The sequence below is a fragment of the Vombatus ursinus genome, unplaced genomic scaffold, assembly GCF_900497805.2.
Source record: "Vombatus ursinus unplaced genomic scaffold, bare-nosed wombat genome assembly UNPS02014786.1, whole genome shotgun sequence".
Classification (NCBI taxonomy): Eukaryota; Metazoa; Chordata; class Mammalia; order Diprotodontia; family Vombatidae; genus Vombatus; species Vombatus ursinus.
This window is the reverse complement of record NW_020954564.1, coordinates 32,796,124-32,806,170: the sequence shown is the minus strand read 5'-3', so window position 1 is coordinate 32,806,170 and position 10,047 is coordinate 32,796,124. Positions and strand designations below refer to the sequence as shown.

General features: G+C 40.6%; 1 protein-coding gene across 11 annotated transcripts in view; it reads left to right on the top strand.

Annotated features, from left to right (window-relative positions):
- Window positions 1–324: 324 nt before the first annotated feature.
- TPX2 (TPX2 microtubule nucleation factor) overlaps window positions 325–10,047 on the top strand; it is a 64,238-nt gene continuing 54,515 nt past the window's right edge. For 4 of the 11 annotated variants that reach the window (XM_027867951.1, XM_027867947.1, XM_027867950.1 and 1 more), the window contains exon 1: window positions 325–493. The gene's annotated coding sequence lies outside the window, so the exon portion shown is untranslated. Of the gene's footprint in view, window positions 494–833; window positions 993–6,372; window positions 6,535–10,047 lie in introns of all 11 variants that reach the window. The other 7 variants (XM_027867945.1, XM_027867941.1, XM_027867944.1 and 4 more) reach the window with 6 other exon arrangements.

Below are 10,047 nucleotides of genomic sequence, written 5' to 3'. Positions count from 1 at the left end.
AGGAAAAGGGATGTTTTTATCCGCGACTGCAAGTATGTCGCAGAGCTTCATAGAGGCTAAAAAAAAACCCAACTTAAACAAACGACCTAGGCTTCCCCTAGTGAGTAGAGTTGGGAAAGTCCTGAGCGCTCATTCTTCTCTTCCTAGAAAAAACGGCTTGAGCTGATCTTGGCGCAGGGCCTTCTGGGTGATGTAGTTTCCTTTGAGCCTGCTTCTCCATTGGTCGAGGCCGCCCAAGGACAACATTTCCCAGCAGGCTCCGCAGGGCCGTGACTCGGTCGCGAAGGAGGAGGGTGTATTTGTGTTCTTTTCCTTCCTGTGGGCTCTCGGCTGTGGCCGCTGCCTAGCGGGCCAATCGGAAGGCGCAGAGTACCGCGCTCCACGTCCTCTGATTGGAAGATTCAGACTCAAAAGTCCGCTTTCAAATCTTTAACGGGTAGCGAGGTGAGTTGCAGCAGCTGGAGGGGTATTGCACTGGCTGTACGGACTGGAGGTGAGTGCAGGGGTTGCCTGTCCCCGCGTCCCCTCCGTTTGTTCTCCAGCGTCAGTCCGCTCCCTCTCTTCGGAGCCCCGCAGCCTTCGGGGGAACTCGTGGGGTGGTGGCTGTGCCGCGCCCTGTGGACGCCGCCTCCCTCGCCTAGTTTCGCCCGTAGAGCTGGAGGTCTGGGTGGGCCTCGTTCACTACCTCCTGCTTTCTTATCCTCTTCCTCTCTTCTCGGGAGAAAGTGTTGGGGAGCGTTGAGGGGTCCAGCCGCCAGCCTCCTGAGCGGGGGAGGGGAAGCCCCTGGCATAACAACAGCAGCTCCCGTTTTATTGTGCTTTCCTCTCTGCAGCCCCAGAGATAGGGAGAAGGTGGGCAGCCTTGGCCCTCTTGTACATCCTTCTCGGGCTTTAGCACCCGCGTCAGGCTCCGGTGAAGTGACCGACCCAAGATCACTCAATTACTGAGAGCTAGAATTGGAACTCAGGTTTTCTGGTTTCCAAGCATGTGGGTAGGTAGTTTGTTTTTTGTTTTTGTTTTCTCATATTTCTTTGAAGGATTTAAGGTTTACAAAGCACTTTTTCTTCCACCGCCTACTCCTTGGGTTGTTAAATATTATTCCAATTTTACATATGGGAGAAACTGAGGCTCAGCCAGATGAAGTGATCCCCCCTCCCCACCCCAGTCACTAGTAAAGTGTACAGACACTAAGGACCTACTATAACCTCAGCCCATATAATAGGGAGTGGCGATGAAAAAACTTACATTTCAGTGGAAAGTGGATTTGGAATCGAAGGAATTAGGTGTGAATCTTCACTTTGCTATTTAAAACTTCTGTGACCTGGGCAAGTCTCTTCACCTCTCTTGGCTTCAGTTTCTTTACTTGTAAAACTAAAGGAGGAGGGACTGGATGATGTCCAGGGCCTCTTCTAGCTTTGAATCTATGATCATCCCTACCTCCTCAAGGAACTTTCTTTCTATTGGGCAGACTAGAACATGTACAGAGATGAGTGAGAGTAGTAAAAGACTACTGATAAATGGAGCTGGGAACATTAGTAGTTCCCAAGCTGGGACTCTAACCTATCTTTTGTGATCTATTGACATTCTTTCTACTAGGAATGGATAGCATTCTTATTTTAAACATGTGGAAACCAAACCTGAGAGAGGGAGTCAGTCATTGTAGTAGAGTCTGGTCAGTTACTACCCGTGTGACCTTGGATTGGACATTTAACCTTTGTAGGCCTTAGATGGCATCTCTAAAATGAGCAGCTCCTCTTCCTCCTCCTCCTCCCCATCATCTTCCTCCTCCTCCTGCTGCTCCCTCCTCCCCCTTTCCCTTGGAATGAATCATCCTTGTGCTTCTTTTGTGAAGCAGCAGCTGAAGAGACAACCCCCCCCACCCCACCCACCCCCACACACACTTACCATGGCCAGGAGAAGGAAGGGGTCAACACTGAAAACTACAACCACATTAATTTGAAGATGACAGGGCAAGATGGTTCAGGTGGTGCAATTTAAGATTAAGAGGCACACACCACTTAGTAAACTAAGGAAAGCCTTTTGTGAATGACAGAGTTTGTCAGTGAGGTAGATCAGATTCCAATTTGATGGGCAACCAATGAAACAGACACATCTACACAGCTGGAGATGGAGGATGAAGATACAATTGATGTTTTTCAGCAGCAGACAGGAGGTGTCTACTAAAAATACAGCCTGCAACTCTACTCCAGAGCTGTGCTCCCAAGGCAAACAATACATTTGCAATTAGAAAACCGAGATTTGGTTCATCCTTTTCCTGACTACTGCAGTATAGTTTTCTCTCTTCTTTGATACCCTTCCCCCGTTCCTTTATTGTACATAAAGTAACAGGTGTATGTGCACAGGAATAAGGTATTTTTTTTTTTTAACTAAGTGACTGATGGTATGTTTTGTTTTGATCAACATCAAATGGAGATGGGGAGGGGAAGAAACAAATTGGTTCTGTGAAAATATCCCCTTTTTCCATTAGTGGCATGCTCATTAAACTTTTACCTTTATATTCCAGTAAGTTATTTTGCTCTCACTGTTGAACTACAGCAACAAAAAAACCTACCAAAAAAATCCTTGCATACCTTGTTTGACTGGATAATTTCAATGTTTTTCTTTTATTATTGTAAAACCAGAGACGATTTTACAAATTTTTTTGTACTAGCTGTTTACATGTAGCACAGTCTCTGTCTCTCAGTGGCGTTTTCCCCTGAAGTCAAACATCTTGTTGTTTAAATAAACTTCTTGTTTAAAATAAATAAAATGAAGGGGGTTTAGACTAGGATCTCTCTGAAGTTTCTCCTAGCTCTAAGTCTTTGAACCTAAGTGACTTAACCAATCACCCAACTAGGAAGAACTCTCCCTCTCAGAACCTAGGTCTTGTAGTGCTCGCTTCCACATGATACAGTGGAAGGAGCATCAGATTTGTGGTTGGAAGACCTGGGTAAGGTTTAAAACACTATAGAAATAAAAGTTATCAGTCAGTCAACGAGTATTAATTAATCACTATGTGTCAGACACCAATAAGCCCTAGAGATAAATCTAGTACTTTTTTGCATGGCTTCACTTCTGATTTCATTCTCTTGTATTGATGTTGCATCTTTCTCCCTTGGACATCTTTTTGCTGCCTTCTCAATCCCTGGTTATCGTGAGGGCAAGAAAAGTTCTTGATTCCCCAGTGCTTTTCCTAGGACACTTCTTTTGTTTAGGTGGTAATGCCCAAGTACCTATTCTGGAATGGACTTTGATTCTCTCAGAGTGTTTCTGTTGAATTTCTCTCATTCATCATTGTAGGCAGGACCTCCTATGTGCTAGACACTTTGGGAATACGGAAGTATGAAATGTAACACTCCAAAGGAGCTTCCTTTCTATTTAAGGATGTACAAAACATTTTGAGACTAGTACAAGTTAGTTTCCAATATCTTTCAAGGAACCTTGAATGATTTTGATGTATGGATGGGAGACATCTTGTTGGAAGGGAACTTTAAGGTGCTGTTTTCTGGTTCCAGCTTTTTTTTCCATGATCAATAGACAATAAGCACATTGAATGAACTTGTATTCTCTACATTTTTCAGACTGTTCGTGATGGTAAAGATGTGGTTCATTGTACAATATAACAAAAGTCTGCCTCTTTCCTACTAAAATCCTTCATTGAAGATGATCTGTGTGTGTCAGTGGGTCTCAGAGATTTTGTATAGCCGTGAGACAAGTAACGCAGTCTCTTGTGTGTTGAAAATATCACCCAGAAGGCAATGGAAACCTGCATGGTGAATGTGAGTAGGTTAATAAAAGTCATCAGTGAGGAAGAAGAACAGGAGTAAAATAGAAATAAAGAAAGTCATCAGGAAAATGTAGTACAGAAAAGAATATGGGCTGGTCATATTGGGGACAGTTGGACAGCCCAAGTGTTCAACTGGTATCCTTTTTACGTCAAGAGAAAGCAAGAAAGGCTTTCACTTTATGTAAATCTTGATCTAATGTATCTTATCTAACATGGGTTGGCAGAAATGGTTTGGGATCTGTGTTGTTAGAAGGAACATTAAATGGATGAGATAATAGATGCATCTTAGTATAAACTGGTTTATCCTTTAGTGCTGTATTGTATGGTACATGCTGTAAGGCTAATAGTAGCCAGGAGGAGAGAGCTGCCTGGAGAAAGCTAAGGGGAAGAAGTGAATTCTCTGTCAATAGCGGTGTACAAGCAGAGTCAGACAAACACTTTTTCACAATGCTGTGAAGATGTTTAATGCTTCAGGTATGGATTGAACTAGCTGGCCTCTGAGAGTCTGATCACTGCGGGATAGAGTAATTTGGGGAATGCTTTCATAGAGAGGATGGAAAAGATTTAGCTTCCTTAACTAGAGGTCCACGAACTTAAACATTTTTTTTTTGGCAACTGTATTTCAGTATAATTTGTTTCTTTTGTAATCTCATATATTTTAATTTTATTCATTAAAAACCATTTCTAAATAAGGGTCCATAGACCTTGCTAAGATGCTAAAGCAGCCTATGATACAGAAAGGGTTAAGATTTAGATAGAAGAGAGAGAAGAAATGAGGGGAATGAGCATATCTTGTGCGCAGGTACTATCTCTTAACTAATATCTAATGGACTAGTGTTTAGACTGTCCTCAACATGATTTAAATAACCAGTTGATTATATTCAACCTTTTTGGAAAGTTGTCTTAAACTTCTGTTTGAATTATCTGGTTTAAGAAGGGATAGCTTTTCTTCAGTATCTATCCGGCCTTAGATTTGTCTGTTCAGCCTTCATGAAATTGACTTCTCACCTCACTAAAAAGGGAAATGTCTAATAGAAATTCTTTGTTGTGTTATTTGGTGCAAGTAATTAGTTACTTTTTTGAAATGAACACAGTTCTTGAAAATATCTGTATTTTGGCCAGAGAGCAGGGAGACATCTCTAGCCACTGATTTCTGCCCAGGGTCTCAGGTGTTAATTCATTAATATGAAAGCGTTAACTCCATTAATGAAACAAGAATCTGTGATAATCCAAGTTAAAGAAGGTCACTTGTCACCAGGAAATACATATCCTTTTGTAAAGGGGGTCTACAGAGTATTACTCTGCTGTAAGAAATTATAAGTTCAGAGAGACATGAAAAGATCTATATGAAATGATGCAGAATAAAAATATACACAATGAAATAAAATATACACTATATAATATAATAATATTCAACATTGTAAATGAAGAGACTTCCTTTTTTTTTTTTCTTTTTGGTGAGGCAGTTGGGGTTAAGTGACTTACCCAGAGTCATGCAGCTAGTAAATGTTAAGTGTCAGAGGCTGGATTTGAACTCAGGTCCTCCAGACTCCAAGGCGAGAGCTCTATTCACTACACCACTTAGCTGCCCTGAAAAGACTTCTAAAAGTAAGTTGAACTCAAGAATAATTGAAAAACCAGTGAAGGTTCCAGGGAGCAGATGATGAAATATACATCGGGACCTCATTTTCCTTCACCTAGGGTTATCCCTCTTCTTTTCTTATCCGTTCCTATACCATCCTATTCATCTCTTTCTCTGAGAATTGTAACCAAATCACCATTACTAATAAAAAACCTGGTAAGGGTGAAAGGCATGTTGGTATGTTAATAGATTGCTCTTTTGTTCCACTCTGCTTTGTGACTCCTTTCTCGGCCACTGCTGTTCCATTGTCTTTCCACATTATTAGAACAAGCTTCTTAAGGGCTGAGACTGGCTCTCTTATATTTGTATCCTTGTACTTGGCAGGTTGTAAGAGCTTAACGGTGGTTTTCATTCATTCGTCTTGGCAGTCTTGCCAGGGACTTGGGTACTGACCTTCTTAAAGCTTTTCCTTCTGTGTCTCCCTTGGCTTCCCTCATTCAGAAGTGTCTCTTCACAAGAGGTGGATCTCTTTTAGAGTATGGTAATCCATAATCATCCACTAACATTTCTTTAGTGCATTAAGGTATACAGAATGCTGGTATTTAAAACAGCTCCCAAAGAGCGGTGGGGCGAATGTTATGTTCACTTTATAGATGGAGATCATGGATTCAGAAAAGTTAGGAGACTTGCCTAGGATTACATAGCTAGTGAGTACCAGGTGTCCTAACTCCAAGACCATTGATTTTTTTTTCCCTCGATATACCAGGCTGCTTCTTCCCATTCCTACCATCCAGAGATTGCAAAAGTAGCTAAGCTTGGTGCAAAAGTGCACAGCTATTGCTATAATAGTGACACTGGCAAATTTTTTTTCACAGGATGAACTATTTACTCATTGGATTGTCCTTCTTCAACCCTCTCTAGGTATTCTGTCCATCTACTCTGGGCTTTTGCCTCCTGTTCACTCTCTGTTCTTTCTCTCCCTACCTCTTTTACTCCATCTAGTTACCTTAAGACCAGAAGATTTATACCCATGCCAAGTCCTGCTTGTTTCTTCTAAGACGGCTATTGGCAAAAGGTTGCATTCCAGTCTTTCAGATAATTTGGGAGAGGTTACACTGGGCTTTCACTCCCAGCCTGAGGGCAAGTGGACCCGAAGACTGACAGGTAAGCTGGAGATTAGGGTCTGTTCCTAGAGTGAAACACACAAAAAAAAGGGATAAAGGGAAAATAGCTTAAGCTATTTTGATAATTTTATTGATAATCTCAAAGTTTGTTGCTAACTTTGATATGAAGAGAGGGAAGAAGATGGTTGATATATTGCTACCTATAATATGGTTAAACAGATGGCTGAACCAATGGATTTGGAAGGAGGGTTCAGGGAGAATGTACTGCTTACTCTGACCAGGTGTCCCATCTAGATCATATAATAAACTAGAAAAGGTTGGTAAACACCATTTTTAAGGCAGTGCTACTAATATAAGCAAAATGAACTGATTTTCAAAGGAAAATAGTAGGTACATACTCATACAATCAGACTATTAGAGTTGTCAGGGACCTCATAAAAGTCTATGAATAACATTCTGTTTTCTGATTATTTTGTTTAGTCCAACTCCCTTATTTTGTAGATGAGGCAATTTGAGTTTCAGAGAAGGAAAGCATAGTGGCAGACCTACCTGTCCTTGGCTTCCTGATCCTTTCTGTTATATATAATCTTTAGTTTTGTTGGGGTTAGGGGATGGCATGGTTATTTAAAAACACACACAAACTAAATAAGTGCTTATTAATAGAATGTTAATGCCATTGAATTTAATGTCATTTTGAGATTTCTTTAGGTATTTTTGTTTTGTCTCTTAAGGTCTCTTGAAGGGTTAATTCTCATAGATTATTAGAACTGAAAGAGACCTTTTGAGCTCAGCCTAACAGGTTGTTCATTCAATATTTGATGCACCTTCAACTTAGTATTTTTCTACATTTCTAGTGAGTCCTTAAACCAGAACTTTGTTATTTTGAGTACCAGTATCATCAGGTTCCACTTAGGGCCCAAGACATGACTAAAAGTGGACTGTTATTCATAGACTTCTGGAGGTAATGGTCTATCCCTCCAGGGAAAGTAAGATCTCTGAATTCATTTGTTCTCTCCTTAAGAGAAAACTTCTTACTTTTTAAGGATAACATATGAAATAGCCCAGAAGGGGTGAAGTGAGGAAAATGTTGGAAATATTTTATTTGCTTCATGTTTCTTGACAGTGATGGATTAAAACAAGTGTTCTTGTGTCCTGTGCTGACTTCTGGGTGTTTGGAAGCTGGGGGATTGTCATTGGATTTAAAATTGACCCAATTTTGGAAGCTTCTTAGATCTGTTTCTGTAAACAGATCTGGTTTCAGCATTGAAGAAGTTAGCAAACTTAAATGTGGAAACACAAAGTCCATTAAACTTCCTTCAGACTTAGTCTGTGACTTTGATTAACAGTTAAGATTGCATGCTGGATTATGTTGCCATTTACTGGCTCCTGCTAATCCCTTATGTACAAGAAAAAAATATGTAGGTGTTTTCTCCCTGGGCATGATGAAAATAACTTGACTCCATTTAACTTGTGGTGCTGTAACTAGATCTTTCCTCCTCTGTGATGGGAGGCAGGGGGTGTCCCTCGGGAAGTGGCTAATTGGATGGCCGGTGGTCAGGCTGTTGGTACTTGCTACCTTGTTCTTTTCCTATATTATTTTGCTAACTTTGTCTTACCCCCAAGAAGTGATCTGTACCTGCTACTCCCAAAACTCGAACCATTTCATGATTTACACGATTTATTTTCTGCTGTTATTTTAGATGGCAAAGTTAGTTGGGAATCTTACCTTAAAGTGCCTTACAAGAAAATTTGCTGGAGTACTTTATGATTTCGGTTTCAAAACACAGAGGAAAGTAATCTTTTGAAAGCAATTAAGTGTTCAAAGTTTTAACTTCACATTTTGTCTCCTGCATCATGAATTTAGTGTGCAATCTTTCCTCGTGGAATTGAGGCTGACCAAACTTTACAAGCTGGATGGAGGCTAGGGGGCATCCAAGTCTGTTTTTCTTAGAGTATTGCAGTGACTTGACCACTGTCTCAGCACTGCTTAGAATGGACTGCCTTGCAACTAACTCCCTTCCACAAGCTGTACCATTTGATTTATGGAACTTGTCAAATCTAGTTTATTTTTGGATGGAGAGCGAAGAGAGACAGGAGGCTATGAGCGGCTGATATCAGGAATACGTGGAAATTGAGGGATTATCTTGCAATTTCTGCAATTCTTTCTTATAAATACTTATTTTTCTGGTTCTTCTATTTTCAATCAGTCCTCTGAAGCCCATGCAGAAGCTTAAAGTTTGTTGGAAACCCATGAACTTTACAGCTCACTAACACTCTCTTTTTTTTGCCAAGGGCTTTAAACACTTATAGGTGCTCATTACTCATAAAGTTGCAGGAATTGCAGTAGAGATTTAGCAGTAGGAACAGGATTGCAAATATAGACAGCTTCAATCAGAGACCAGATTTTTCAACAAATATTTGAGCACATTATAAGCAAAGTACTGTGCTGGGTATTCTAGGTATCATATCCAAAGACATATGTAGAAAGACAAATGCTATTGTCACGAAACTTAAAGTCTGACAGAGAGAAGACAACCATTAAGTTTTAAACTGTGTTGCCAGGTCATAAGTACAATAGAAGTTCGTGGAATGGAATGTGATCTCATTGGCTGGTGATCATGGATTTAGAGCTGGCCCAGGGCATTAGTACATCTAGGTCATCTAGACCAATCTGCTCATTTCAAAGATGAGGAAATAGGCTCAGAGAGATTTAGTCATTTGCCCAAGGTCACAGAGTTACTAAGTCATAGAGCTGGGATTTGAACCCATGTTATCTGACTCTAAACCCATGTCTCTCTGAACTCTGCCACCCTACCTATGTGTTCATTCTAGGCCTCAGAGAAGGCTGAGGGAGGAGGTGTGGGACTTGAACTGAGCTTTGAAGAATGGGTGGTCTTTAAGGAGGGATACATTTTGGGCAGAATGACTTAAGTGAAGCCATAGGCAAATTATAAATAGGTGGGAATATGTATTCCCATCCATGTTACAGGAAGGACTGAGAACATGGATCTGATGGGAGAGAAGACTGCTTCTTGGGGAGGGCTAAGGCCAAGTAATGAGGGTATAGTCTGAGTTGTGGAGACCTTGAAAGGCCTGAAAAGCCTGAACTTGATATAATAGGGGGCCTGTTAGAGGTTCTTGGTCAGGAGATTGACAAATATTCAATACTTTCAAGTGAAGAGGTGTTTATTAAGTGCCTTTGTGCCTTCTATGCCAGGCATTCTGGGGTTCCTTTAGGGAGCCGACATTCATGCCCTTGTACTGCTGACAATTGAAAGTCTTAAGATAGAAACACACGTCATCTTTTGAGTACCATAGACAAGAATGACAATTTGGTTTTTCTGACACTTGTCTCGGAGCATTTTGTCTTGTTTCTGTTATTCATTTACCTTGCTTTTCAGTGACAGAAGTGCTACTCTTAAGTTATTTCTAGAAACTTTTAGGTAATTGTGGAGGTATATAAAACCATGTATTTGGAGCTTCAACTTTAGACATATCTAGTTTGATTTCCTTATTGTCTAGTCTAATTGTCTTATTTGGCAGATGAGGAAAT